Here is a 14,540-nt window from a genome sequence, read left to right as displayed (position 1 = left end):
TTCGGAAGGCTGTGTTTAGTAAATCTACTTTGGCAGCAATGTTATCGATAGTATTTTTATTACTATCCCTCAGAGAAAGCATTGACTTGGTCTTGCCGGTAGTATATTTAACATACAATCAAAATATCTGGGATTTTCTGCCAGTTGGAATCTATTATAAGCATCTCGCATTGAAGTCTGCGCTAAATTTCGAGCATCTGTAAAAGATCGTCATTCTTAGAGATTTTGTGGTCGTTTAAATTTGGCATACTATTTTCTTTCTTTCTGTAACAGTGTTCTGATCCGTTTTGTGCACAAAGAGGGATTAACTCCGTCGTTTGTTAATTAATTTCGTATAAATCTCTCACTTGCTATCTATACTATTTCTTTGAATTCAAGCTACATCCGGCCTACACGTACATTGTTAATTTGTAAGTAGTGGAAACTGTCACTCAGGAAAGCGTCAAGTGAATTTTTCTCTGCCTTTGTGGGATAAGTATATTTTTCGTTTGTTTGTGGAAAGTTTTGGAGTTACAATATTCAATCTCGGTACGACAAAATGTGTTCATTAATCCACGTATCCTTTTGATGCCTGATTTTAGCTCAGGGTAATTGTTGCTAAGAGATAAAGTGTGTTTTAACAACCTTTTACTATTAGAGTGGCCTCGTGAATTAACTGCCCGAAATAATTTTCAGAGAATGCGCTTAGCACAGTTTCGGACGAGGTTTTATGCGTATTTCCCGATTTAAATATGTATTTTCGCCAACATATCGAGTGCAAATTGAGGTCACCACTATCTCTGAATGTATGAGTCGGATACGTGTTTGAAATTAGGGTCAAGTTTTCTTTGAATCTTTCAGCAATTGTATCATGTGAGTTGGGAGGTCGATAGAACGATCCAATTATTATTTTTTTCCGGTTGCCTACAATTCACAGGAACTATCTACTTCAGTTTCCTACAGGATAAACTACTTCTAACAGCAACAAACACGTCACCACCAACTGCGTTTAGCCTAACCTTTCTGAACAACGTTAGGCCTTTCCCGAAATTTCGGTGAAACAATTCTCTGGCATTAGCCAGGTTTCAGTGCCTATAACTATTTGAGCCTCAGTGTTTTCTATTAGCGCATGGATCTCAGGAACTTTCCCAACACAGCTACGATAATTTGCAACTGTTATACCAATGGTTCCTGGATCCGCATTCTTTCTGTGTTCAACCTGCACCTATTGAGACTGAGACCTTTCTTGTGTTTTCCTGAGGCCCTCTAACTTAAAAAACCACCCAGTCCACGCCACACAGCCCCAGCTAACCATGTAGCCGTGTCCTCCCTGTAGAGGACTCCTGTCCTATTTAGCGGAACCCAAAACCCAAATACCCCATTGTGCAAATCGAGGAATCTGCAGACTACACGGCCGCAGAACCGTCTGAGCCTCTGACTCAGACCCTGCACTCTGCTCTGCACCAGAGGTCCGCAATCGATCCCGCCTACTATTCTGCAAATGGAGAGTTCTGCTTTGATCTTGCCGGCCAGAGTGGCCAAGCGGTTCTAGGCGCTACAGTCTCGAACCGCGCGACCAATACGGTCGAGGTTCGAATCCTGCCTCGGGCATGGATGTGTGTGATGTCCTTAGGTTAGTTAGGTTTAAATAGTTCTAAGTTCTAGGGAACTGATGACTAAAGAAGTTAAGTCCCATAGTGCTCAGAGCCATTTGAACCATTTTTTTTTCTGTTTTCAACTCACAAGCAAAACTGACAGCCTGTACCACTTCATATAGCCACTCTAACCAACGAGAATTTCTTCCTGTCCAAAGCGACACATATCATTGGTAGCACTGTGAGACACCACCTGCAGTTGGCAGCACGCTGTGCTTTTCATGGTATCCAGAAGGACCTTTTCCACGTTTGGAACGACTCCACCCACTATGCGCACGAGTGCGCATTGGCTTTCTGCCCCTCCTTGGGAGCCACGTACGTAAGAGGCACCCACATTGGAGCTCCCAACTAGCAACAGCCCCACCCTCTGTAGTCACCCTGACCTTGCAAGCTGGAAGGTACCCTCTGAAACAGGACAAGAGACTGCATGTGGGTGAGGGACAGTATCAGCCACAGACAGCACCTGGAACCTGTTTGTCAGACTAACTAGGCGACTATACACGCAGCCCCATAGGAAGTCTTCTGCCCCCTGCCACACCCCGACACGACCTCCCACTCGACCACAGGTGAGGGGCCAACCTCAGTGCGAGTAATAACTGGGCTGGTCACCAGTGCAGGCCAATTGGCAGACGCAGACGTGCTGGACGTCCGTTGGATCCCCACGACTGGCCCACAACACTGATGGCCATCCACTGCTGCTTCAGATTGTGTAACCAAAGTCATCACTGCCTGGAGCTGAGAGCAAAGTGTTATCAACTCAGTTCACATCCGCATACAGCAGTCACAGTCAAAAATGGTTCAAATGGCTCTGAGCACTATGGGACTTAACATCTATGGTCATCAGTCCCCTAGAACTTAGAACTACTTAAACCTAACTAACCTAAGGACAGCACACAACACCCAGCCATCACGAGGCAGAGAAAATCCCTCACCCCGCCGGGAATCGAACCCGGGAACCCGGGTGTGGGAAGCGAGAACGCAACTGCACGACCACGAAATGCGTGCAGTCACAGTCCCTACCCATATTAAAGACCGTGGAGTACTACCCTACAGAGACAAACAAATGACTGTTGGCACATGCTGCTTCAAAATGTTCAAATGTGTGTGAAATCTTATGGGACTTAACTGCTAAGGTCATCAGTCCCTAAGCTTACACACTACATAACCTACATTATTCCAAGGACAAACGCACACACCCATGCCCGAGGGAGGACTCAAACCTCCGCCGGGACCAGCCGCGCAGTCCATGACTGCAGCGCATTAGACCGCTCGGCTAATCCCGCGCGGCTCCACACGCTACTGAACTGTATTGTGCACATTGTCGAAAATGAAAGAAGTGTGTCTGATAAATTAGATTAACACTCAGAGATTAAACAACAGCACCGAGATGAGAGTAAATAATTCTTTAGTGATTAGGAACTTTTAATAGGTCACAAAAAGGAGCCTTTCCACGTGTGAAACGACTACACCCACTATGCGCACGAGTGCACACTGGCTTTCTTCCCCTCCTTGGCAGCCATGTCCCTAAGAAGCCCTACAACGCGCCCACATTGGAGCTCCCAACTACCAATAATCCCACCTCTGTAGTCACCCTGACCTTGCAGCTGAGACACAAGAGATACGGGAGAACTGTGTCTATTAAACATTAAATTAACACGGAGAAACTCAAGAAACTAAACTGCCAAATCATACAGATGAAACTATACAATTCGCTCCTTATTAGGAACTCGTAAAATATCCCAAAATCGTTTACTTCTCTGCTGCCTGCGTGTCGCGTATGCGGCCAATTTGGCACTAGAATGACTCAGTTAAACGTCTGACTTCGCCGGTGCGGAGCATCGGTAAATGGAGATGCACGCCGTCACTTCTTCTCCGCCCCCTGACAGACCGGGCTGCGGGATACAGAGAGAGACGACGAGTAAAAAACCGGGCCCCGCTGCGGCCGCGCTTCCGGGCGCAGGGTTTTTGCCGGCGGGTGGTGGAAATAAGGCAATTACGCGCGCCCTGGCCATCGCAGGCCGCTGCCTCCACTGCTGCCGTTGAGGGGCAGCCAGACACCGCCGTAATTGGGATCGACGCGCGCGAATCAATCAGCGGGGCGAGCGGCGGCGCTCTGTCTGCGTGGCGCGGACGTGATACTCGGCGGCGTTGGTGGGTGGTGGAGGGTGGGGGTGGGGGGAGGGTTAAGCCAGCAGCGTGCAGACGCACCCTAGAATCCACGCGCTCTGAGGCACAAGCGTCATTCGGAAACCAGTGCCTCCTTGTGTTTATAACTTATTGACGTGTAGTCAACACGGATTCAGAAAATATCGCCCTTGTAGAACGCAACCAGCTCTTTATTCTAACGAAGTAATGAGTGCTGTATTCTTAGATTTTATGAGAGCTTTTGAAACCGTTCCTCACAAGCCACTGTCACGCTAACACCGACCACCTTAAACGGCAATCGATGCTAATGTCAAACCTCTGCAAGGAATTTTTGAGAAAGCTGTGGCAGTGAGAAAATGTAATGGGCACAGAACAATCAGACTGCGGTTCGTTTCCGAAATACTCCAGCAGAGTATAACCAACAGTAAACAAGTGGGTCAGGAACAGACGTTCTGTCACTACAAAAGATAGTTGTAGTATTGCGTATTAATATCGGTCGCCAGCCGAATTAGGCATTCTTGTGTCCAGCAGTATAATAAATCAGAGGGTACGACTAAGGCTATTCAAATCTTCCGTGACACACACTAAACTCTTTCTTTATAAGTGTTCACACTACAACACAGTAACTTAACCTCGAAGACAAATGTACTACTAATTTAGAAGTCAGACAAACATAAGGCCAATGAGATAGCAAACAGTAACATATGCCTCTAAACAACACGTGCCTTAAAATGTACTAGATGCGGCAGTTTATAGAACCAACCACCAGCACACATGACGCTAATAGCAATACTAAACGCGGAAGAGCATGAAATGATTCTGACTTAAACCAGGGGATGTATTAATGGTCATACTCTATAACATCATTGCTTAGTACAGTGTCTCTGTGCCTCTGCATTAGTCAACTTACAATAGAATAGCAAACACAGTAAATATTTCTTTCTTAAGCTCAGTTTGAAGCAATTAAACACAATGCAAACCTAACTACTCTGCCTGTGAAGGTGCCTTTGCTTTGCTTCATTAAATAACTACCGTAGCACATTAGGGACCTTATACTTTCATGGTTTGTAGAACCACGCTCATTAACAAAACTACACAAGTATGTCTTTTAACCTAGTCAAAATATAGGTGGCTGTGCAAATGCCAACACAACATTAAATTCAAGTTCAACAACTTTTTCATAAAATGAACACTGATAAAACATTGTAATTCTGATCAAAGTGCATAAATGCAACAATTAATAATCTTTTTCACTTCAGCTCAATATTATTGTTGTCTTAACCAGCATATTTACAACTTCCGGGCAGATTTTCAAGTAAGGCAAATTATTTAAGAAAATGACTGCAGATTCATTTAAAAATGAACCAGAAGTGGAGTATTTCTCAAACTATAAAACTGAACTTTAAACACTGTAACTCGACACATTAGAAAGCAATCACAACTATTTTTACAGCTGCCGAATAACTCCTTCCACAATAAATTAGGGCACTCGGAATTAAATTCACTAGGATAGGTTTCCTGTCCAGGTTTGTGATTTGGGATAATCATGGGTGTAAGACAGAGTTTTTAGAAATACCACGATTATTATTAAAATCAAAAAAAATTTCACAAATGCAGAGTCCAATTACAGAGTGCCAAATATAAGCGTTTTATTGGAATGTTGGTGGCACTGGTGGCGTAATTTGCAGTGGCTATTAACATGGCGGCACTGCAGTCATAGCAGTATTGTGGCCCTGTTACATATCTTCTTGACCCCGGAATTGTATTTTTACAGGGCAAAAACCATGCCACGATAATAGTACCATAAAATGCAGCATTCGAGGCCCATAAATACTGCTCTCAAGGTCCTCTGACCTGAAAACTCCAAGAATATGAGCCACAATGATCCGCTACTGCTAGCGAGATGTTAACGACACCACTGCTTAGCCCACACTCCTTACCCGTCACAAAGGAAAAGTTGCCACTTGCGCGTCAACCTCACCTTTTCCAGTCTACCAGGCTACTTCCGTAGCTGCGAAGCCTCCCATCTTTTACATTCAACCCTAAGTCATTTACAGTGCAATATAAAACCATCATTCCAATAGTGATCTAGATCCGGGCTACCACTACAGTCGCAGGTTCGAATCCTGCCTTGGGCATGGATGTGTGTGATGTCCTTAGTTCATTTAGGTTTAATTAGTTCTAAGTTCTAGGCGACTGATGACTTCAGAAGTTAAGTCGCATAGTGCTCAGAGCCATTTCAACCATTTGATTTAGATCCACAAGCACTGTTTAAACATCGTTCAAGAAGTTCACATAACTCAAATATATATACAAAGTCAAAGAATTTTAACTAGAGATAGAACACACTATATAAGCAACACTACAAGTTAACACAGAATTATCGATACAGATACAAAATAGGTCTCAAATACACCACTTTTAGTAACAGTTCTTTTTGTGCTGCCCATTTCGTAGCAACTGTATACAGGATGTTTCCGTAAGAGCGTGAGAAAATTTAACAGGACACAAAGAATGCTCCACTACAAAATTTGAGGTAGGGAAGCTGCGGTCTGGGACACCAGCTTAAAGAGATAATAGGAACAAAATCACATAGCTATATGCTTTTTTATTTACACTAGTTAACGGCAAATACCATCATTGACTCAAAGAACGTACCATTCGTACTGTATTTTACAAAATTTGCAGAAACTGACGGCCATCAGGTTCGGTGCGGGTATGACATCGGCGAACAAGATTCTGACGCATCCTGGCAAATATCCCCGGAGTGTTTCGAATCACATCATAGGCAGCTACAATTCTGGCAACAAATCCCACCACTGTATCCACTGAGGTCTCATACGCAAGTGACTTTAGATATCCCCATAGGAAATAATCAAGAGGAATCAGGTCACGTGATCTCCCAGGCCATGGAAAAGGAGCTCCCGTTCCAATCCAGCGACCAGGAAATATTGTACCGGTACTGCTGCATCGTATTGTATTGTACGTCTCAGAATAGCACTGAGTAATGAATGTGTCTGTCGTTCATTCATGGCACGTTCTGTCATGGGACAATGTAAATACTATACAACAGAGCCACCTTACGGAGAAGTAAAGTAAACAGAATCTGAATCATTACTTTCTGGTAATGAGGCTCGTCGTCGTTGTTTCCTCGAAGGAAATAAAAAAAGTACATGCGCATAAACAGCACAGTACGTGTGAATTTGTACGCATGTTAATTGTAAATAGCTGGAAAACAGTAACTCTAGAAAAAGCGGTCTACAAATTTACTTCCATATCACCTTAAATTGCTTCTCCGATCCCAGGTTTTCTAACTCACATTGTTCAGTGGAGCATTCTCTATGTCCCGCTACATTTTTGGACGCTCTCATGCGAACACCGTGTATAAATTATAGTAGTCAAAAGATAAACGCCTTTTGCGTGCTGCACATTAAATTTTTATATATATCTTGTACGCCCGGACGCGTTTCACCTTAATTACAAGGCGTGTTCTGTGGTTTTTCTGATGTATTACATGATACTTTCGTTTACACATACCGCTTGCACCTACGAGTTTTACGTTCAAAACAGTTAGTTGAGGTTCTTATAGTAAGATGGAAACCTATTTACAGCTCAGCGTCTAATTCATTGTTTTTAAGCTGAACAGCCTTCTCTCAGGTCGCAAACTGGTCGAAAGCTTGCACTTTTCCTTTCAGTCACTGTTTCCAACGTATAGCAATTTAACAGCCATTTTCTGTATGTATAGTGTCGTTTCTGTAACTGTTGTCAACTATCTCAGGCTTTGTTTTCAATTTTCTTTTCTGTGACTGTATGTGTGGTGATGTAAGTTCTGTGTGTGTGTGTGTGTGTGTGTGTTATTTTATTTTAATTTAATTTATTTTTTATTTTATTTTTCTTTTTTCTTTTCGCATGCGTTTACGTTATTCGGAGAGAAATTGGATTTATGATCGTTTATTGGGAATACTGTCTATTATACGATGAATAAGAGTAAACAGTGCGTCTTTAGTCATACTCAATTGATCATTTAGTAGTACTTCCTTTCAGCCTTTGTTTTGTATATGTGGTAATTTTCTCGTAAGTTCACGAGGTATCTTTCTTTATTTATTCTAACTATTTTGTTGTCTTCCTCTCTTGTAGTAGCTTTGTGATAATTTTCTCTTAAATTATCTGCGAATGTTGAGTGATTTGTCCCATTTTTCTAATAAAACTGCATGGCTATTGAGTATCGTCTGACCTTTGCGACTGGATTCGTGATTTCCCATCAAATAGGTAACAGTTCGTAGTGATTGGTGGGAAGTCATCGAGTAAAACAGGAGTAATCTCTGACGTTACCTCGAGGAAGTGTTATAAGAACTCTGCTGTTCCGGATCCACATGAAAGATATGGGACAATATCTAAGCAGCCCTCATGGATGGTTTGACTCTGATGATGTCCTTTACCGTCTTTTAAAGTCATGAGATGACTGAAACAAATTACAAAATGACTAAACAAGATATCTGTGTAGTGTGAGAAGTGGTATTTGACTCTAAATAATCAAAAACGTGAAGTTATCCACATGAATACTAGAAGAAATCCACAAAATCTGGGTTGCACAATCTAAAGGCTGCAAATGTAACAGAATACTTAGGGACAACAGTTATGAATAACTAAACTTGGAACGATAGCAGAGATGTCACTGTGGACAAAGTAAACCAAATACAGCGATATATTGGCAGAACACTAAGAAAGTGCCGGCCGCGGTGGTCTCGCGGTTAAGGCGCTCAGTCCGGAACCGCGCGACAGCTACGGTCGCAGGTTCGAATCCTGCCTCGGGCATGGATGTGTGTGATGTCCTTAGGTTAGTTAGGTTTAAGTAGTTCTAAGTTCTAGGGGACTGATGACCACAGAAGTTAAGTCCCATAGTGCTCAGAGCCATTTGAACCATTTGAACTAAGAAAGTGCAAATGGTGTACTAAAGAAACTGCTTGTATCATGCTTGTCCCCGTGGTTCTGGGGTATTGCTTAGCAGTGTGGGATCCAAACCAGTTGAGATTTACGTAGGACATCAAAAAGTCTGCAGAAGGACAGCTCGTTCTGCATTACTGCAAAACAGGGTTGAGAGTGTCATGGATTTTATACAAGAATTGGCGTATCAATCATTAAAACAAAGGCTTTTTTCGTTGCTCCAAAGGCCTTGCCGCAGTGGTAACTGCGGTTCTCGTCAGATCACTGAAACTAAGCTTTGTCGGGCTTGGCTAACACTTGGATGGGTCACCGTGAGGGTCTGCCGAGTGTTGCTGGCAAGCGGGGTGCACTCAGCCATTGCGAAGAAAGCTGGGTAGCTACTTGATTGGGAAACAGCGGCACCGGTTACGAAAACTGACATACGGCCGGTAGAGCGGTGTTCCCACCACACATGCCCCTCCGTATCCGCGTCCGGTGACGCCTAAGGACTTAGGATGACACGGCGGTCGGTAGGTATCGTTGGGCCTTCAAGGTCTGATCTGGCGGTGTTTCTATTCTTTTTTTTTTCTTTTTTCGTTGTGGTAGAATTCTCTCACGAAATTTCAGTCAACAACTTTCTTCTCCCATTGAAAAATTCTTTGTTGGCGCCTACCTACATGGGGAGAAATGATACTAATAATAAAGTGAGACAAATCAGAACTCTCACGGAAAGATTTATGTGCTCGTTTTTTACCCCGAGCCGTTAGAGAGTGGAACGGTACAGAAATACGTTGGAGGAGGTGCGATGAACCCTCTGCCATGAACTTGATTCTGGACTGTAGAGTAATCATGTAGATGTAGATGTGGGTGCGTTCAAAGTATATCATATTAGGGTGGTACTACTATTTGAATCTTTCCGCTGATGTCCTGTTGAAACACGAAAAGTGGCTGTTTAAAGTCCACTTTCACTTTTTCAGTTACACTCTTTCCGTATCTCGCGTGGTAGTTTCGACAAACAGTTTGCGAAGATGTTTCTGTAGCCAGCATTGATTACAATCATTTTCTTTCGCGGTTGCCTCCCTGTCTCCTGTTTTGGGAATTATTGGTCACACGTTTTCAGGAAACTGACGAATCAGCGCTTAGGGCGTTTGGAAGTAGGCTCATTACTTGCTGTTCGAATGCGCTGTTCCGGTGGCTTCCCGGAGTCTGCCGTTTTGCGTTAAATGCGGTTGCCGTGAGCTTGCGGTTACTCCATTAACTGCGATGCTGGAAGAGATTGTTTACGCGCGGGAATATAGAATTACATCCATGAAGTTGTAGCATGGGTCGAATGCCCCGGGATTAGGGGGCAGGTGTGTCACCAACCCTGAACCGACAATAGCACTTAGTAGTTTTTAGGCTCTAGTAGCTTTAGAGCAGAATGTACACATTAATAAGCAACCTTTAAAATGTTATAGACTTCAGCTACGTAAAGTACTTGGGCCAGTCCAGTGCGAGGGGCACACCCACTGGGATTACCTCAGTGGGCAGGCCAACACCGTAGGTTTACAAGATCTGCAGCAAAGGATGTAGCTTGTCTATATACTTATAGAGTAGATCTGTTGCAAACACTAACCTTGTCCATAGTATTAGCCTTCAAGAAGATACGTAGGTGCAATTCTTAATGTGGTAACTGAAGACCCACTAATTAGCTTGCTGTTGTTGTTGTTGTTGTGGTCTTCAGTCCTGAGACTGATTTGATGCACCTCTCCATGCTACTCTATCCTGTGCAAGCTTCTTCATCTCCCAGTACCTATTGCAACCTACATCCTTCTGAATCTGCTTAGTGTATTCATCTTTTGGTCTCCCTCTACGATTTTTACCCTCCACGCTGCCCTCCAATGCTAAATTTGTGATCCCTTGATGCCTCAAAACATGTCCTACCAACCGATCCCTTCTTCTAGTCAAGTTGTGCCACAAACTTCTCTTCTCCCCAATCCTATTCAATACCTCCTCATTAGTTACGTGATCTACCCACCTTATCTTCAGCATTCTTCTGTAGCACCACATTTAGAAAGCTTCTATTCTCTTCTTGTCCAAACTAGTTATCGTCCATGTTTCACTTCCATACATGGCTACACTCCATACAAATACTTTCAGAAACGACTTCCTGACACTTAAATCTATACTCGACGTTAACAAATTTCTCTTCTTCAGAAACGATTTCCTTGCCATTGTCAGTCTACATTTTATATCCTCTCTACTTCGACCATCAACAGTTATTTTACTCCCTAAATAGCAAAACTCCTTTACTACTGTAAGTGTCTCATTTCCTAATCTAATTCACACAGCATCACCCGATTTAATTTGACTACATTCCATTATCCTCGTTTTGCTTTTGTTGATGTTCATCTTATATCCTCCTTTCAAGACACTGTCCATTCCGTTCAACTGCTCTTCCAAGTCCTTTGCTGTCTCTGACAGAATTACAATGTCATCGGCGAACCTCAAAGTTTTTATTTCTTCTCCATGGATTTTAAAACATACTCCGAATTTTTCTTTTGTTTCCTTTACTGCTTGCTCAATATACAGATTGAATAACATCGGGGAGAGGCTACAACCCTGCCTCACTCCTTTCCCAACCACTGCTTCCCTTTCATGCCCCTCGACGCTTATAACTGCCATCTGGTTTCTGTACAAATTGCAAATAGCCTTTCGCTCCCTGTATTTTACCCCTGCCACCTTCAGAATTTGGAAGAGAGTATTCCAGTTAACATTGTCAAAAGCTTTCTCTAAGTCTACAAATGCTAGAAACGTAGGTTTGCCTTTTCTTAATCTTTCTTCTAAGATAAGTCGTAAGGTTAGTATTGCCTCACGTGTTCCAACCTTTCTACGGAATCCGAACTGAGCTTCCCCGATGTCCGCTTCTACCAGTTTTTCCATTTGTCTGTAAAGAATTCGCGTTAGTATTTTGCAGCTGTGACTTATTAAACTGATAGTTCGGCAATTTTCACATCTGTCAACACCTGCTTTCTTTGGGATTGGAATTATTATATTCTTCTTGAAGTCTGAGGGTATTTCGCCTGTCTCATACATCTTGCTCACCAGATGGTAGAATTTTGTCATGACTGGCTCTCCCAAGGCCATCAGTAGATCTAATGGAATGTTGTCTATTCCCGGGGCCTTGTTTCGACTCAGGTCTTTCAGTGCTGTGTCAAACTCTTCACGCAGTATCTTATCTCCCATTTCGTCTTCATCTACATCCTCTTCCATTTCAATAATATTGTCCTCAAGCACATCGCCCTTGTATAAACCCTCTATATACTCCTTCCACCTTTGTGCTTTCCCTTCTTTGCTTAGAACTGGGTTTCCATCTGAGCTCTTGATATTCATACAAGTGGTTCCCTTCTCTCCAAAGGGCTCTTTAATTTTCCTGTAGGCAGTATCTATCTTACCCCTAGTGAGACAAGCCTCTACATCCTTACATTTGTCCTCTAGCCACCCCTGCTTAGCCATTTTGCACTTCCTGTCGATCTCATTTTTGAGACGTTTGTATTCCTTTTTGCCTGCTCGATTTACTGCATTTTTATATTTTCTCCTTTCATCAATTAAATTCAATATTTCATCTGTTACCCAAGGATTTCTATTAGCCCTCGTCTTTTTACCTACTTGATCGTCTGCTACCTTTACTACTTCATCCCTCAGAGCTACCCATTCTTCTTCTACTGTATTTCTTTCGCCCATTCCTGTCAATTGTTCTCTTATGCTCTCCCTGAAACTCTCTACAACCTCTGGTTCTTTCAGTTTATCCAGGTCCCATCTCCTTAAATTCCCACCTTTTTGCAGCTTCTTCAGTTTCAATCTGCAGTTCATAACCAATAAATTGTGGTCAGAATCCACATCTGCCCCTGGAAATGTCTTACAATTTAAAACCTGGTTCCTAAATCTCTGTCTTACCATTATATAATCTATCTGATACCTCTTAGTATCTCCAGGATTCTTCCAGGTATACAACCTTCTTTTATGATTCTTGAACCAAGTGTTAGCTATGATTAAGTCATGCTCTGTGCAAAATTCTACAAGGCGGCTTCCTCTTTCATTTCTTCCCCCCAATCCATATTCACCTACTACGTTTCCTTCTCTCCCTTTTCCTACTGACGAATTCCAGTCACCCATGACTATTAAATTTTCGTCTCCCTTCACTACCTGAATAATTTCTTTTATCTCGTCATACATTTCATCTATTTCTTCATCATCTGCAGAGCTAGTTGGCATATAAACTTGTACTACTGTAGTAGGCATGGGCTTTGTGTCTATCTTGGCCACAATAATGCGTTCACTATGCTGTTTGTAGTAGCTAACGCGCACACCTATTTTCTTATTTATTATTAAACCTACTCCTGTATTACCCCTATTTGATTTTGTATTTATAACCCTGTAATCACCTGACCAAAAGACTTGTTCCTCCTGCCACCGAACTTCACTAATTCCCACTATATCTAACTTTAACCTATCCATTTCCCTTTTTAAATTTTCTAACCTACCTGCCCGATCAAGGGATCTGACATTCCACGCTCCGATCCGTAGAACACCAGTTTTCTTTCTCCTGATAACGACGTCCTCTTGAGTAGTCCCCGCCCGGAGATCCGAATGGGGAACTATTTTACCTCCGGAATATTTTACCCAAGAGGACGCCATTATCATTTAATCATACAGTAAAGCTGCATTTCCTCGGGAAGAATTACGGCTGTAGTTTCCCCTTGCTTTCAGCCGTTCGCAGTACCAGCACAGCAAGGCCGTTTTGGTTAATGTTACAAGGCCAGATCAGTCAATCATCCAGACTGTTGCCCCTGCAGCTACTGAAAAGGCTGCTGCCCCTCTTCAGGAACCACATGTTTGTCTGGCCTCTCAACAGATACCCCTCCGTTGTGGTTGCACCTACGGTACGGCCATCTGTATCGCTGAGGCACGCAAGCCTCCCCACCAACGGCAAGGTCCATGGTTCAAGGGGGGCTAATTAGCTTAGCTAGTGGGTTATCATGTATGATTATTGTATTTGGAATAAATATTATTTTTTTAAAAAAATAAGGGGCGTTGCCGTGACGTCAACAACTTGAAGCCGACTTTAGTCGTATCATTTGCCTCCCCCCCCCCCCATCAGATTCTGGTGCTTTCGTTATTTACAGTCGTGGAAGTGTTTCGATCAGAAATGCCAGCTCACGTTTTTAAAAAAATGGTTCAAATGGCTCTGAGCACTACGGGACTCAATTGCTTTGGTCATCAGTCCCCTAGAACTTAGAACTACTTAAACCTAACTAACCTAAGGGCATCACACACATCCATGCCCGAGGCAGGATTCGAACCTGCGACCGTAGCAGTCGCACGGTTCTGGACTGCGCGCCTAGAACCGCGAGACCACCGCGGCCGGCGCTTACGTTTTTACAGGTGCACTAATCGTCCTGATTGCAGTCTAAAGCAGCAGTCTCAGACTGTGGCCCGCGGTACGAATGCGGCCGAATCAAGCTATCGTATTTCTCACTTGTACTTCCGAGTTGTGGCCTTTGCTTGGCATGTGTTGACACCTCTCTGTTTGTAGCTTTGCCGTGCCAGAGGATGACGTCGCAGGTCGCCACACTTTTTACAATTACAGAGCACTGTTTTCGGCACCTTTGAGGCAAATTTCAGATTTATGCGTCGCAATGGGACGCAATTACGGGGTTTCGAAAAGGCAATCTTTTAATTATGTTGCGGAGTGCATAAGGATCTGAATAATAACAAACATCAAAAGAGAATCAGGAGATCCTAACAATATATAGAGAGTAGTGGTGAACCACTTACAATTTTTCCCTGAGCAGTGTG

This window comes from Schistocerca piceifrons, chromosome 5 (genome assembly GCF_021461385.2).
Source record: "Schistocerca piceifrons isolate TAMUIC-IGC-003096 chromosome 5, iqSchPice1.1, whole genome shotgun sequence".
NCBI classification, from domain to species: domain Eukaryota; kingdom Metazoa; phylum Arthropoda; class Insecta; order Orthoptera; family Acrididae; genus Schistocerca; species Schistocerca piceifrons.
The sequence above is the reverse complement of the archived record's forward strand: the minus strand, read 5'-3'. Positions refer to the sequence as shown.